Below are 16,395 nucleotides of genomic sequence, written 5' to 3'. Positions count from 1 at the left end.
GTGTCCCATTTTCCTGTCTGCCACTCGTTGGAGGTGATGCACTGGAAGAGGCAGGTGGCCACACAGATGCAGGAAGTAACACCCAAGTTCTATAGTAGAACAAGGTACTAAAAAGCTGAGCTGGCCAGGATCATTTGGGCACCCCTGTCACCAGGGCCCGTAGCTCTGGCGTGCCAGGCACAGCTGTGGGGAAAATTCTGGAAAAGCTCACCCCCCTCCAAACGACCATGCCCATCCAGAACTTGTTTCAGTGCTCAACAGCAAGGGCCAACTTTCCAGAAACGCACCCATCCCCAAAGATCCAGGGTAAACCAGCCACTGCTGTACAGATGGGAAATGCAAGACAGTGAAGCTCCTGGGATCCCTGAGGATTCTACTGCAGTCATTCACAGTAAGAAACACCCGGAACCCCTCAACAATGATGCTGGGTACACTCAGACCCAGGGCAAAACCCAGGTGGGCTCCAGCAAATCATCAACTTGCCAGTATAAACCTGCGGGTACCTGCATCCAGCCTGCCTTTTATAGAGGAGAAACCTAGGCCAGTGTGGTCCGTACTTCCCCAAGGACATGCAGCCTATTATAGAAAGATGGGGCAAGAGGCCTCAGGAGCCTGACACTCAGTCTTCCACCATCCCTCAAGAGGAAGCCCATCCTAACCTCTACCCCTACCACCCAGGCCTGGCCTCAGACAGTCCAGCGGCTTCTCCAGGCCCCTGGTGCCCTTTCCCCTTCTAATCTTTTGAGGAATCCCTTCCGAGAAAACAGATTTGCCGTCTCACCCAGAGACACAGGACAGGAAGGTGAGGGAAGCATCCCAGGAGGCAGCTGATGGGATGAAACCCCCCTACCTCCTTCAATCTCCTTTGAGCACCTTGTCGGCCTGGGGCATTGAATCTTAAACTGTCTCAATTCAGACTCTATTCATCACTCAGGCTTGTCTCCTGCAGCTGGGGAAGTGTGCTAGGAGATGGGTACAGGCCCAGGACAGAGACAAGGGACGGGGGAACAGAGATGTATAGAGGCTGGCCTGGTGCCAAGTGTGGGGACAGGGGAAGGAAGGACAGAAAGCAAGGCAGGCAGGGGCAGGGGAAGAGGGAGAGGTGGGGCTGTCCCTTGTTAGTTACCTTTGCAGCTGAGACAATGGACAGGAATGGAACTGGCCCCATGCACAGGAGACAGGCCCCAGTGCGCAGCCCCCGACTCCTATTTTGTCCCTGCACATCAACGAAGCCTGGGCTGTGTACAGTTGGACACTCTGTGGCCCAGGCCTGTACGACCGGACACGCTGCGGCCCAGGCCTGTACGACCGGACATTCTCAGGCCTAGGCCTGTACGACCGGACACGCTTTGACCCAGGCCTGCCTGTACGACCGGATGCTCTGGGGCCCAGGCCTGTATGACCTGACACACAGCAACCCAGGCCTGTGCGAACGGACACTCTGCGGCCCAGGTGGTGGCTTCCATGATAATTTGCATTTTAAAACTTCAGAGCAGCAAAGGAGAGACCTTCCCAGCAAGGCAGGGAGCTGCTTGGTGTCCTATCACTGACCTGGCTGGTCACCCTGAGTGTCACTTCATCTCTCAGGGCCTCTGTTTTTCCGTATATAAGATATGGATTTGGGACTACCCCTTTTGGCCATAACACTCATGGGTGTATGATTTGAAGTTAATTTGTCCTTAATAAAAACTCATTATCTTCATCCATTATGTCTTTTAGGGCTGCTCAGAGGCCAGTGATTTCGCAGTGAGCGTTGACTAGCCAGCACGGCGCTTGCTTTATTAGCCAGATAATTAATCCAACAGAGACACAGGGTTTTCTCCAGATTAGCGGCCCACACATTTTTGCACATGTTTATTTAAATACCTACTATGTGCAGGGCTTGCATTTGTTGGGGCTCCAAAGACAAAGACTGCAGCATGTCCAGTCATACAGGCCTGGGCTGCAGCGTGTCAGGTCGTACAGACAAAAAAATGAACAGCCTGGGTCCTCTGGGAACATCCCATCTAACTCCAGAGCAAAGACTCCAGAGGCTCCAGAAAAATGCCCACATTCGGGACTGTATATCCCATTTCAAGGACAGCCGTGAAGCCCACCCAGCCCCAGAGAATCTGCAGAAGAACTAGCTCTGCTCCAGCAAGCCAAACAAGCATGGTAACAACAGCAGTGATTCAGTGAACCAGGGCCTCTGGCCGTGGCAGGCAGGAGGGAGAATGGGGTCTTTTTCCTATTCTGTGATAGCTTGCTCTCTAATAGGGTAATCAGCTCCAGCTCCCTTGTGCAACCACCCGAGATATGGGCCAAACACAGCAGATGTCCCAGTCTCTCTGAAATGCACAAAATAATCAGGTTTTCTCGGCAAAGGGGCAGGGTGGACCAGAGACTTCAAATATATTCATGCTGCAGTTCTCCCCCAATGATTTCAATGTGCACAAAAGACTCTAAAGGTCTTTGTGACACGATCAATAATTTTTTCTGAAACCAAGTGGAGAGAAAAACTATTTCCGAGCGCTCATTTTATTATTTCCAGTAGTAAATCACACCAGTGTAGGGACTAGATTTTCTCATGCTTGTATATCTACTGACTCCGGTTTTCCAATAAGGCAGAGGCCACTCAAGAGGAGCTTACAGGGTATGCCGAGAAGCGCGTCTACCAAAATGGCTCTAGGGAACAAAGCGAGGCCAGTCATATAGCTGCAAAGCATTTCAGCAGCACACAGAGTCAGTTTAGGGTTTTAAGTGACCCCAGGGATGGCGGCAAAAGAAGAAGGAAATGCCTGATAGTCCAGTGTCTGCCACTTGAAAAGGATCATCCTAGGTCCCTTCTTGAAGGCACTCTCTGAGGTCAGCACTGAGATTCCCCAAGTCATGTGTGGGAAACTGAGGCACAGCAGGGTTAAACACATAACCCTGAGTCACAGGGCTCACCAGCGGTGGGGCCAAAATCCAACCGCTGGTCTGTGTGACTTTAAAGCCTGTGACCTTTCTCCTGCAGCAGGTGAACGAAGCTGTTATTGGCAGCTTTAGGGGAACATGCTCAAAACTCAAGGCTCACAGTGGAGCACGGTCAGCCGTCACTCAGCCCACCAGCCACCCGTCTCCCTTGCAAGGAGGTGAGGCTGGACTACAAGCTCCATAAAAGGCCAGGGTCACTGGTGCTCAACCCTGAATAGCACAGAGTAAGTGCTCAATAAATACTTTTAAATTAAAGAGTCAGGGAACAAGCTCCAGAAAGCATGGCAAATATCCAGCAAATATCCAGAACAGAGTTCTTATTGCTGAGTCACAACAACAGTGACGACAGCTAACATGTGTTGAGGGCTTTCTTGTGTCCAGACACCAGGCCGGGGTTGATATGGATTATTCTATTTAAATGTCATAATCTAAGAGGAAAGTACAATTACTACTTACATTTTACAGATGGGGAAACTGTGGCCCAGAGAATTTAATGCTACACACTTCCTCCCCCAAATGACTTACAGAATACAGGAGAGCAAGCTGGCCTAGGGATGAGCTGGAGACCCAAGGCCTAGGCTGAACACCGGCCACAGGGTTTAACCAGCCACATGACCGTAGGCAAACCCCTTCACCATTTAGACCCTCATTCTCTTCATCTCAAAGTCGATGTGGAAGGCTCAGCATTGTTATATGGGTGCAGTGATCTCAGGAGCCCAGGATGTTTAATACACATTATAATTATTCTTTTTGCACGTTTTCAGGGTTCGAACACCTGCAACATCAAACCTTAATTACCAGGAAAAAGTGACCCATTTTCAGACTAGGGGTCATTCTGGCTGTGGTGTATTTAGACTACAAAGATGAGTGGTACATTCTAGTTGCTGTCCAAAAATTTTTCCTTGACACAAATAGAGAAATGAATGAAAAGCAGCAGCCCAGAGTATAATGCACAGAGACTACAGATTAAGGACAGAAGGAGCAGGGTGACTCTGTCCACCCTCAGGTCCCCAGAGTCCCCCTGCCCACTTTGACCTGACTTCATGAAGAGCGAAAAGGCTTCAGGACAGTGGAAGATGCCCAGCCCAGATGTCCTTCAGGACGGGCAGAGGAGAAAGGTCTCACATGGACACATAGCTCACACGTTCAAAACCAACTGCAAATCATGATTCTGCAGATGCACGATGCACCCTAGAATGAATCCATTACAGGCGGCGCGATTGAAAGGGGAGCAGCTGCACACTCCCCACCAGATGGCCTTGCTGATCCGGGTAGTTCTAAACATTGTTTTATTTCCAAAGATGAGCAAAATAAGAATCTGGTTAACCCTTCAATGAGAAGAACTGCCTGAAAACCCTTCATTGGAATTTATTTCTTTCTGATGGAAAGACCAAGCAACCCAAATAAATGACGAGGTCCTCTGGAGGGTTTTACAGCCAGGCCAGTGGAGTTTCTCCAGGGCGTCACCTGAAATCAGCTGACATTCACTGTCTGCCCCCAGACGGACCCAGCCCTTACTAAGCCTGACAAGAGGTGAGGAGAACAGCTCCAGTACCAACCCAGCTTGGCTGCAGGGACCTCAGGAGTGTGCACAGGTGTGCCAGCCCCCATGCAGTGTGTGCACAGGTGTTCCAACCCCCCCAGTGTGTGCTGGTCCTCCCCAGGAGTGTATGATATGCCAGCTCCACCCCCAGGAGTGTGCAGATATGTACCTCCCCCAGGAGTGAGTGTGCAGAGGTGCGTCTGCCCCCCCCAGAAATGTGTGTTGTGCCAGGCTCCTCCAGGAGTGTGCAAAGGTGTGTCCCCTCGAGTGTGCAAAGGTGTGCCAGCCCCACCAGGGGTATGTGGAGGTGTGCCAGGCCTCCCAGCAGTGTGTGGAGGTGTGCCAGCCCCACCAGGAGTGTGCAAAGGTGGGCCAGCCCCACCAGAGGTGTGTGGAGGTGTGTCAGCCCCCCAGGGGTGTGTGGAGGTGTGCCAGGCCCCCAGGGATGTGTGGAGTTGTGCCAGACCCCCAGGGGTATGGGGAGGTGTGCCAGCCCCACCAGGAGTGTGCAAAGGTGTGCCTCTTCCAGGGGCATGTGGGCATGTGGAGGTGTGTCAGCCCCTCTACCTCCAGTGTGCCGAGGTTAGCCAGGAGCTGTATGAAGCCGCAAGACAAACTGAAGCTTCCATGTTGAAAATATTTGAAATTTCCAACATTGAAAACATTGTTTTCAAATGAAGTTATATCCACGTGTATTACTAACTGACAGAAAATTTGCAGAGATCCAACTCGCCTTGCTGGCTGCAAGCTGTCGGAGCCAGCCTGGGGAGCCCCAGGGAGCTCTCACTGTCTTTCACCTTTGAGTACTGAAGAGGAAAGTTTGAGAAGCACTGGTGTAGAGAGAAAGGGAAAGGAACCAGGATGAGCTGCTGTTTTATGGCAGGCATTAAGCTGGGAACCTGCTTCCTCTCATCTCTTTCTGACTTTTAGACAACACTAAAGGTAGGTGTAATCGCTCCATTGTGCAGATAAGAAAATGGTGGCTCTGGGTGGGGTGAAGTGGCTTGCCCTAAATCACATTGTAAGTAAATGGCAGAACTGGATTTAAACACAAGCTGAAGCCCAAACTGCCTCTCACTTCATGGAGGATGGGACATGCACATTCACATTCACTCCCTGATATGGTTTGGCTGTGTCCCCACCTAAATCTCAACTTGAATCGTAGCTCCCAGAATTCCCACGTGCTGTGGGAGGGACCCAGGAGGAGGTAATTGACTCATGGGGGCCGGTTTTTCCTGTGCTATTCTCGTGATAGTAAATAAGCACGAGATCTGATGGGTTTATCGGGGGTTTCCGCTTTTGCTTCTGTCTCATTTTCTCTTGCCGCGGCCATGTAAGAAGTGCCTTTTGCCTCCCACCGTGATTCTGGGGCCTCCCCAGCCAGGTGGAATTACAAGCCTAATTAAACCTCTTATTCTTCCCAGTCTTGGGCATGTCTTTATCAGCAGCGTGAAAACGGACTAATACACTTCCCATACAGTTTCCCACTGTTGATTGTGGGTAGCATTTGGGGGCTTTGCTTTCTATTTACACGTTCCATCTTGCTTCCAATTTTACTTACATAGAGCAAGCATCACTTTTGTAACTACGAAGATAATAAAGAAGAAATAATAAATGCACAAAAAATGGTGTGGCAAATAGAAAACGGACTGGGCCTAGGCCTCCAGGACGTGAGTTCACATCTAGTAAGACACGTCTCTGAGCCTCAGTTTCTTTATCTGTTGAAAATGCATGCACTCCTTGCCTCCCTCATCAGATCAGGCGAAATAGGGAATTGAAATGAGGCCACAGGGCCACACAAGGCAAGGCAGAGGTGGGCTAAAGGCTTCGCGCAAAGCACCAGTGGGAAGCTCTGTCCAAGCTGCACTGTGTCCCCTCCTTTCTCAAGTTATCTGTGAATTAATAACATCTTTCCTCCAGACATACTATAAATCATAAAAAAAAAAAACCTTCTATTACCATTCAACTCCAAATGACAGACCTGGGAGTGCAACCGGGAAGGACATTTCCCCTTGTCTTCTCTGCCACTGCAGTGGAAAACCCCAAGCAGACCACAGAATTCCCTGGAGTGGGCATGCATCTTCACACACATGCACGGACCAAAGGAACTCCAGCTCCAAGAGCAAAAGGGACAATGTGACCCCAGAGGATGCTGTTTTATGAATGTTCACCAATGCCCAAAGAGCGTTCGACAGAGGCAGCCTAGGATCTCATCCCACACAGCTACTGGGCACATAGGAACAGGCACATACCCTTGTGGGAAGAGAAACATGGCGGGGAAGAAAGATGAAAATCCAAAACGCAGAGGCAGGTAAACATCCACACATGCCATCTGGTTTGTATCAACCCCTTACTTGCTGTGTGCCCTCAGGCAAACTGCTTTGCACTTCAGTGCCTCCCTTTGCTGATCTGTAGCAGGGAAATTAACAGCAGTACCAACCCCATGGACAGGTGTGGAGATTAGATGGGAGAATCCCCACAAAAATAAGCCCATGGAACCTGCCAACTCCAACTGCTCAACAAACGGCAACCACCACCACCACCAGCCTCATTTCTTTTTCTTTCCTCCCTCCCGTTTCTGCAAACAGGATCTCAGCTCCAACAGTAAGGACTTTGGCCTGGTGTATAAAGACCCAGCCGAGCAGGAATCAGTGGCTGAATACTTTTAAAAAGGATGAAGGGAGCCCGAGGCTCTGACAGTGAAGTGGCTTGCCCTAAATCACACTGCAAGTAAGAGGCAGAGCTGGACTTAAACGCAAGCTGTAGCCCTCTCACCTCGTGGAGGATGGGGACATGTATTTTCACATTCACTCATCAAGCAGTTTCCCATTTTCAAGAGTTGGGGGGTTTGGCTAAGGCTGCATGCAGACCAGCAATGTCTAAACAAAACTGCTTTGGAGAGGCTGGGAGAGAGCCCTTCTCCACCCTGATGTGGCCATGAAAACGCTGGTCCCACCAAGACACCAGGAGGCAAAGAGAGAGAGAGCCAGAGAAGAAACTAATTTAAAAATGGTCATTTCAGCCTGGGCGCAGTGGCTCACGCCTGTAATCCCAGCACTTCAGGAGGCCGAGGCGAGTGGATCACCTGAGATCAGCAGTTTGAGACCAGCCTGGCCAACATGGTGAAACCCCGTCTCTACTAAAAATACAAAAATTAGCTGGGCGTGGTGGCAGGCGCCTGTAATCCCAGCTACTTGGGAGGCCGAGGCAGGAGAATTGCTTGAACTCGGGAGGTGGAGGTTGCAGTGAGCTGAGATCGCACCACTGCACTCCAGCCTGGGGGACAGAGCGACACTCCGTCTCAAAAAAAAAAAAAAAGGTCATTTCAGACCCTCCTTCTCTTTGTCAACTTCCTCTAGCTTTTTAGATAACAGACCTAGTTTCTGATAACTCCACTCAGATCTAGAATCTAGATTTCCAACCTCTGTAAAATAGGTCAAACAAGTATTTATTTATAGACCTATCACCCAAGACACTGAACTTAGATATGCCCAGTCTATCAAAAAGGAATCTTTTTCTTTTCTCTTTTCCATTAGAGACAACCTGAAAGTGTTGATGGGGCATGGCTTGAAAAAAAAATCTCACTAGGTTTCAGTATTCAGAGCTGGAAAAGTGAACATTCAATAAATATTATAACAAAGGCATGTTCCCCCAGAATACCCACGTCTCTCCAGAGCACAGCGAAGACCTTGCTTAAACCGCCGCTGTCTTGCTCATCCTGTCAAGAAACAGGGGCAACTGCCAGCTCTGGAAGGAAAGCTTCTTTTGCAGAGAGGTAGAGCAGAGAGGGGAAGTGAGAAGTGAGAGGCAGCGATACAGCGTATGAATCAGACAGCTGAGCTTCGAGTGTTGTTTTGTGTCCTCAGTGCTATGTAAACATGATAATAAAAAAAACTTGTTCAAAAAATAATAAGTGGATCTTGGCTGAGGCACAGTCCTCTCCCACAAAGCAAATGATCTATGGTATGAGAAACTAGTAACCTCTCTGAATTAATCACAGAAGAGTGGAATCCTTCTCATAAAGATCTGGAAAGCATTCAGGCCTCATTATGAAGGCCAGGACTTTTTTGCAGATAGCAGATTTCCTCCTAGGCTAAAACGAAGTCTCAAAAAAAAAAAAAATAGACTTACGAAAAGTCATTGTAGCGGACTGGTTCAAGCTGACTGGTACAATCAAGAACTGCTCTGGTTTCTGTTTCAGAAAAATAAATATTTGATCAAAGCACGCAGTTGTTCAGACCTGAAGTCATTTCAGAATAAGTAAGAATTTTGCTCGATGCAATCAGAGTGCCTGTGTGATGGCCTCCCCATCCCCAAGGCCTTCCCCATCCTTGCAAAGGTACAGCAGTGGCCACAGAGCAGAACGCAAGCCCCTGACGTGGAGTCCATGGGGATTCAGGGTGCGCAGCGTAAGCACAGCCTTGGCGTTGTGGGGCTTGCAGCCCAGGAGACACACACCACGCGATCATGAAACAACCACACCCACTCTGTGACTTTGGGCGGGTCCCTCAACCTCTGAGCCCCTCCTTCGTTGCTGGGCTGTACCTGGGAACATTCAATCCCCCTTGCAGCACTGCATCCCCCCAACCCCACCCCTGACCTCCCACCCCTGCTGGCTGCCTTTATCTCGCTGTCTCTGTGTGTCCATCTCTGCCTCCCCCAGTCTCCTTAGCCAGATCCCATTTTCCCCAACACCACTGGCCCTGCTAGACGCATTCACTCTTGCTCACCCTTCAGATCTCAGGCAAGGACCCCTTCCCTGAAACCCCAGACCACACTGGCCCTGCCCTGATCCTCCAACCCTTCTCACTTCCCTTTTTTGTGTGTGCTTGTCTGACTAGCATCTGCCTTAACCAGCTGATAGTCTTATCAGCTCCGTGAAGGCAAGAGTCTCTTCTTTTGTTCACTTTTACAAAAAAAGTCCTGAAGAAAATTATAAAGGTTGGCAGGCAACACATATAAAAACACAGCCCAGTCATAAAGAGAGAATGCCCAATACATGTTGGGGGCGGGGGTTGAATTTAAAATTTGGGCTGAGCGCCGTGGCTCTTGCCTGTAATTCCAACACGTTGGGAGGCCGAGGTGGGAGGATGACTTGAGCCCAGGAGTTCAAGACCAGCCTGGGCAACATGGCAAAACCCCATCTCTACAAAAAATTTAAAAATTAGCCAGGAATAGTGGTGGCGCCGATAGTCCCAGCTACTTGGGAGGCTGAGGTGGGGGGATCTCTTGAACCAGGAGACCCAGGCTGCAGTGAGCCATGATCATGCCACTTGCACTGCAGCCTGGGTGACAGAGCAAGACCGTATCTCAAAAAGAAGAAAAAACTAAATAAATAATAAAACTTGGTAGGTTTTACAATTCTGCCTCTAGGCTTAGTCTCTCTATCACTGAAAACCTGTTTCTCCATGACTTTCAGGCAAATTGTTGTCACCCAACCCTGCTGTGGGACTGCTGGGGGTTGGCCCCAGGCTTCACTGGCCCTGGGGTTCCCGACACCCACAGAGAGCTACTCCCTGCCCCTCCCCTCTCAGTCCTGCTGGGAACAGACACAAGGGTGATTCTGCAGGCCCCATTACGGCATCTCATTCCCACCAACCTCAAGAGCCCCTTCCTGCCTCTTCCAAATTAGCTTTCGCCCTTAACAAAACATGCCAAAATGATATGTCTCAGTAAATTATATGATTCTTATCTGTGGCCAGAAGTCTTGTTTTTTCCGTTTTGTTTTGTTTTGACCCATTCTCAGTTTCATATAAACCTTTCAGGCAAATTTCTGCACCCAGAAGATACAATTTTTCAGCACATGCCACAAAATCCCAGGTACTAAGCTCAGGACAAAAGAAAGGGAAAAAAAAATCCCTCCTCCCTTTTGGATCATTTTCATTCCTTTTCCGTAAAGGAAACTTGGAAACGTTTCAAAAGCATCGAGTATTCGGAATCAACTAAAAACCCAAATTCTTCTGTCTTTTTGTCTTTTTTTCTTATTTGGTCCCCTCAGTCACTTTTTCCCCTCTTCTACCCTTCAGAAAAGAAAAATACCAGCTACCTATCTAATTAAATGAGTGCCTCCATTTAACCAATTTGAGAGATTCACTGGGTTTTATGGGAGGACTAGATTTGGGGGGTTAAAAAATTATTCATCAAGTTACAGAGTGTTGGGCTAGGAGAGCTTTGAGTGTCGACCAGCTAGGGGAAGGGGGAGGAGGCTGAAATGGAAAGAAAGAGACAGATGTTTCTCAAACTTCTTTAGCTAATACACTGCGAGTCTGGGACTCGAACCCAGGGCTGTCTCTCTCCACCACCGCCAAGACGTGTTCTGTCACTGCTTCTGCATCTATTTCTGGGACTGACCCACACCTCCTCTTATGCAACTGGCTGGGGAAAAAAAAAAAAAAAAAAACTGGTTTATACGGTCACAAAGCAATTTGCAATTATCTTCTTTCTAAATATTCATAAGCTGGGATTATTTTCCCCTTTGGATGACAACACAGTCGATGACATTGCTGGAAAGTCTTTGGTTGACTTAGTTTTTCTGAGGTTTTCACACCCAAAACCTTGAGCAAAAATGAAGGATGATGAACAAATCCCAAAGGTGCTTTTCCTTAGAAATGGCCAAAAGTGTTCACCTTACAATTTAAGCAAGAGGTAGAGACCTTTCATCTCAGGATGGGGGCACCCCCACCTGGGCTGCCATGCACCTCCCTCCTGGGGAGGTGGGCTCCAGCCCAGCCACAGCTCATTTCCTGGGCTGCGTCTCCCTGTTCCCCTGACCAACCAAGCCCAACACAGCCACAGCTTTCTGAGACAAAGCCAGGACTTTTGGTGACAGCACATGCCTTGGGCTTAGCCTCCTCCCTTTGTCCCATTCTTCCTACCCCCACTAGGACCTAAGCCACCCCCAACGGGCTCTGCAGCTGGGGCAGAGGGGCCATTTGCACATTCCAGAGTAACTGGCTGCACTTAGCACTGTGCCGGGCATGCAGCCCCCCATCTGAGTCACAAGACAATCGCACCCCAGACTCCACATCCTGCACTTAATGTTGTGAATACCAGGACTTCTGCAAGTGGCATACTTCCAAACTCCCTTAAAAATTTCTTTGGGGATCACAAAGAAGAGATTAGGAACATTTTCAGAGCATAAAGCCCAGATATTTATCGTCCATGGATATTTTCTGGCCAATGATTCACATGCACATCATTTGTGGAAATCTCTGGCATCTACTGCACTTATTCAGACCAATTTGCTCAGTAATCAGTGCGGGTGCACTTCTTTCCTGCTTCCTAAAACGTACAATCCAGTTGGGCATGGAAGTCGCTAGAACAGAAGCTCAGATCCAAACTGAGGCACTTGAGAGATCACGCTGTCAAAACCTCTCATCTCCCAGATAAGGACCAGGAGCAGGCCACCTGCCCCAAACCAAGGCTGACTTTCAAGTCTGATAAACAGGGAAGTTGGAGACTTCTTCTGCATGTTGGGCAATTAAGCTTACAACTGGAAGTCTGAGCCCTCGACTTCTTTCAGAAATAGATTTAGAAACAGACGGTTTTTGTTTTTTTGAGACGGAGTGTTGCTCTGTCACCCAGCCTGGAGTGTAGTGGCGTGACCTCAGCTCACTGCAACCTCCGCCTCCTGGGTTCAAGCAATTCTCCTGCCTCAGCCTCCTGAATAGCTGGGATTACAGGCGCCCACCACCATGCCCGGTTAATTTTTGTATTTTTAGTAGAGATGGGGTTTCACCATTTTGGCCAGGCTAGTCTCGAACACCTGACCTTGTGATCTGCTGGCCTCGGCCTTCCAAAGTGCTGGGATTACAGGCATGAGCCACCGCGCCTGGCCTAGAAACAGAAGTGAATATCATTTCCCCCAAGTAGAGTTGGGTTTTCAAGTTTCATTAAAGGTTGTGTCTGAGGGTGCAAAGTGAAAATGATACATTGAGGCAATTATCCAGATAATGTCAAACTACCAGAACCTTTGCCTTAATTAGTGAAACAACTGAAGCAAAAAATGAGCATATGGCTAATTCCGGGAATAGCTGGCTCGAGCTCCCACCTGCTCCGGGGGTCAGAGGCAGAGCCAAGGGGATGGTGAAGCCAGTCCCCATGCTGCAGTGGTTTATGTGCTGACCACTCGGGGGCAGAGTGGCGGTTACCAGGACATAAGTTGTCTAGACAGCTGGGGTTCTTATCCTGGCTCCATGGCCTGACACTTAGCCCACCTCAGTTCCTTATCTGAAAAATGGGGATGATGTGACAATATGTAGTCTAATGGAGCCACAGGGAGGACTGAGATAATCCATGGGAAGCACCAAGCAAGGACAGGGCACCTGGGAAGTGCTGGAATCGTTGGCAGTGCTCTTCATCATGGTAACCACCATTGTCACTATTATTCCTGTTTCCACCTGCTCTTTGGCTTTTTAGCTGATGGGCTGGGTACATGTCTGGTCTGGTCTGTGTCACACACTTCCACATTTTATTCCAGCATCTCCTAGGGGCCTGGCTTGCTGAAATGCATCCGAAATGAATTACTTTGCTGTCTGTTGCAATAACTAGTCCTTCATATTCAAATCCAGAAAAAGATCAAAACACAGATATTTTAATGTCTTCTAAGTCCGTTGTGAAAATCATCACTAAGCTCTTATTAAAAATTCTGCTTTCATCACCTGCCTTAATATCCCTGTTCTTGAATTAAAAAGGGAAGTCAGAAAGACAGAGGAAAACAGTTATTTTTAAAGACCTTATCTCGAGAATAACTGTAAAGTGCTCTATTTTAATAAGAAACACAAATTTTCAAACAATAAAAAGGGGATCATTTTTACTTTAGAATGTTCCGCCTTATGGTATTTTGGGCCCTAAGTATACAAAGAAAGCATACAAGGAGATAACCCAAGCTAGAAAGTATCAGAACATGCTTTAGCATGTCTCTGTCTGGGCTAAGCTGGGTTCAGATGTGAATCAGACAGGACTAGGCAGGATGAGAACGGCCTCTCAGGTGAAGAGGACAGTCCCTTGTCTCTGCACAGACATCCATCGGCTTAGCATCCCTCCCCAGAGGCCTCTCCCAAGGAGGCAGGTCTGTGCTGCTAGGCAAAGTTGCAAACTCCCACAGATCAACATCCCGTTTGAGTTCCTACATCCTGTAGTCCTCCTGAATATACAGAGGATGGGTTCAACTGCCTTCTGCAGGCTCAGCTCTAGTACAAATCAGTGCCATACAGACCATAAATATCGCCAGGAAATTCAAGAGTCTTGCAAAGTTCAAGTTAGTCCCTGTTGTTTGGGGGATCCCCCCCATCATTGGTGATATGGCACAGATGGAAATGGGGCAGAGGCACCATGAGCAGAGTAACATTGCAAGAATCATCGGGGCCAGGCTCGGGGAATTTGGGACAGGGAGTCCAGGGTCTCTGGCAAGTCTCTGAGTCATCAAGATGAGTGAGCCTCAAAGGCGACACAGAGGAGAGCCACGAACAAGCAGTGCCGTGTGCAGGGCCCGTGGCCTGGGGAAGGCTGAACAGGGATGGACAGTATACAGTTTCACAGTTTTAAAAATTTGAGTCACTGACTTTAAACAGGTGAGGGAGAGCAGGGGACCCAGAAAACAGGAACAGTGCCCCTCCACGAGCCCCTGCCTTAGGACACCTGGGCAGAGGCCAGCCTGAGCCTGGACCTTCCCAGTCAGCCAGCTCATCCCTTGAGGAAAGACGCAGATTTCTCTCTCATTGCCCGCCTTTAATATTTCTGCGCTCCAGGCCTGACCAAACCAGATTTACCCATTAGGTTCCATGACATGTGGAATATAATGAGGGCAAAGAAGTCACCTCGAGATGGGAGTTCCCCTGAATCTAAGGTGCAACTGTGCCTCCCTTTAGCCGTAGGACTTTGGACGAGTGGTCTCGCCCATTTCCTGGGGACATGCAGAAAATGGTGATGTCCCCCCCAGCGTGTTGTCAGGAACAAATGATATAGCCTGGCGGTGTGAGTGCTTTGGGACAGGATTTTTCTTTGCAATGGAAAGTAGTTGCAGTGTTGTCTAAGAAACAGTTTCTGGAAAAAAAAGAAAAATCTGCACTTACAGATCTAGAGTAAAAACGCAGTGTAGGTCTGAGGTTCCTAGCCAGTCCCAAGCCAGAGGCCCCTCTGGGAATCTCTCCCAAGGGAAATGCATATGCCCACCTACAGGGATGTCACTTCAGAAAGGTCAACATGAAGGCCATATTTGACCATCAGATTTAGGGGGCATGCTCCAAATGAACCCATCAATAAAGTGTTTTTTGTTTTGTTCTCTTTTTGTTTTGACACTGAGTGTTGCTCTGTCACCAGGCTGGAGTGCAGTGGCTCGATCTCGGCTCACTGCAACCTCCGCCTCCCGGGTTCAAGAGATTCTCCTGCCTCAGCCACCTAAGTGGCTGGGACTAAAGGTGCATGCCACCATGCCCAGCTAATTTTTTTTTTTTTAAGTAGAAACGGGGTTTCACCATGTTGGCCAGGATGGTCTTGATCTCTTGACGTCGTGATCTGCCTGCCCGGGGCCTCCCAAAGTGCTGGGATTACAGGAGTGAGCCATTGTGCCTTGCCCTCAATAAAGATTATTAAAGCCCTACTCTGTGTCAGGCCTAAGTGTAGAGCCCTGGGATGCAGCAGTAAACAAAACAAGTCCCTGTTCAGCTGCATCTTGCAGGCTGGTGGGGAGGCTTCCAGAATCCAATGAAAAAGAGGGCAGGCGACCTCAGACGGGCTGAGCGCCATGGATGAGAACCTGCCGACCCACTACCCGGCTCACCTGCGAGTCCCTGCCTGCCACAGCCTCTGTAGGCTGCCCTTCACGGCACTGTCTGCGGGGTCTCCTCCAGAAACAGCGGGGCAAAGGCAGGAGGCAGAAATAAAACCTAATTTGCTTTCTAGGCCACATTCCTGTAGCTTAGTATTTGGCGGTGCTCTCTACCCCACTGGGGTAGAGAATTCAATTTGATTCAATTTGATTTGATTTGATTCTAATTTAAAGGCAGAGTTCTCACCCTGACCAGCAGTAGGCCATGTCCCACTTGTGTGAGATGCAGTGCCGCCCAGGGTGAGACATGCTCAGCTCTCTCTTCCTAGCCTAGAGCATTAGAGAAGATTCTCATTTTCTAAAGGCACTACCTGGAGGGAACTGGTGGTTTCCCTCTTCGGGCAAGGTACCCAAGGAGATGGACAGGCCAGCCAGAGCCCAACGGACCCATCACAGGTGGCCTTGTGGCCATCTGTAGGGCCAGGTGTGCCATCAGCCTGAAACCCTGCTCCCACGTGAGCCAAACAAGGGGCCACAGCAGGGGCTTCTCTCCTCTCCTCCAACTCACTGGCACTCTGAGTCGAATTCCAGCAAGAAAGTGCCTCAGAGCAGCACTGCCCACTAAAAACAGCGTGTGAGCCCATACCTAGGTTAAATGTTCCAGGTGAGGTTAATTTTCATGTAGTTCAACTCGAATAGACCCAAAATAACCACTTCAACATGTAGTCAGTATAAAAGTTATTAATTAAAAATTTGCATTTGTTTCATACTAAGTCTTCAAATTCCAGTGTGTATTTTACCCTTGGGTCCATCTCAATTTGGATGCTACATTTTCATCTGAAGTACCTGGGATGTATCTAGATTTCATAAGACTTAGAGTTGGAAAAGGAGTTATGGACCCAAGCTGCTCCAAACATTCTTCAAAGTTTTCTGATAACTGAATTAAGTATCTGCTTTTAAATTTAAATTAGTTAAAATTAAATGAGATGTAAAATTTCCATTCTTCGGCCGTCCTAGTCACATTTCAAGCATGACCCTGTGGAGCAGCAGACACAGAGCTTGTCCAGCTCCTCAGAGAGCTTCCTGCACCAGGCTGCTCAGGCCAGGAGCTCCTGGAGCGCGAGATCTG

At 48.8% G+C, this 16,395-nt stretch overlaps 1 protein-coding gene across 7 annotated transcripts in view; it reads right to left on the bottom strand.

Moving 5' to 3' along the window:
• The window catches only part of CHST15 (carbohydrate sulfotransferase 15), an 85,973-nt gene that overhangs the window by 47,611 nt on the left and 21,967 nt on the right, over positions 1 to 16,395 (bottom strand). Inside the window, exon 1 of one of the 7 annotated variants that reach the window (XM_055246308.2) lies at positions 12,823 to 15,670. The exons of 5 other annotated variants lie outside the window; for them this stretch is intronic. The gene's annotated coding sequence lies outside the window, so the exon portion shown is untranslated. Of the gene's footprint in view, positions 1 to 8,162; positions 8,601 to 12,822; positions 15,671 to 16,395 lie in introns of those variants that run through there. One more of the 7 variants, XM_055246306.2, reaches the window with a different exon arrangement.

Source organism: Symphalangus syndactylus, chromosome 2 (genome assembly GCF_028878055.3).
Source record: "Symphalangus syndactylus isolate Jambi chromosome 2, NHGRI_mSymSyn1-v2.1_pri, whole genome shotgun sequence".
NCBI lineage: Eukaryota > Metazoa > Chordata > Mammalia > Primates > Hylobatidae > Symphalangus > Symphalangus syndactylus.
Note: the sequence above shows the minus strand (reverse complement) of the source record. Positions and strands in the feature narration are given on the sequence as shown.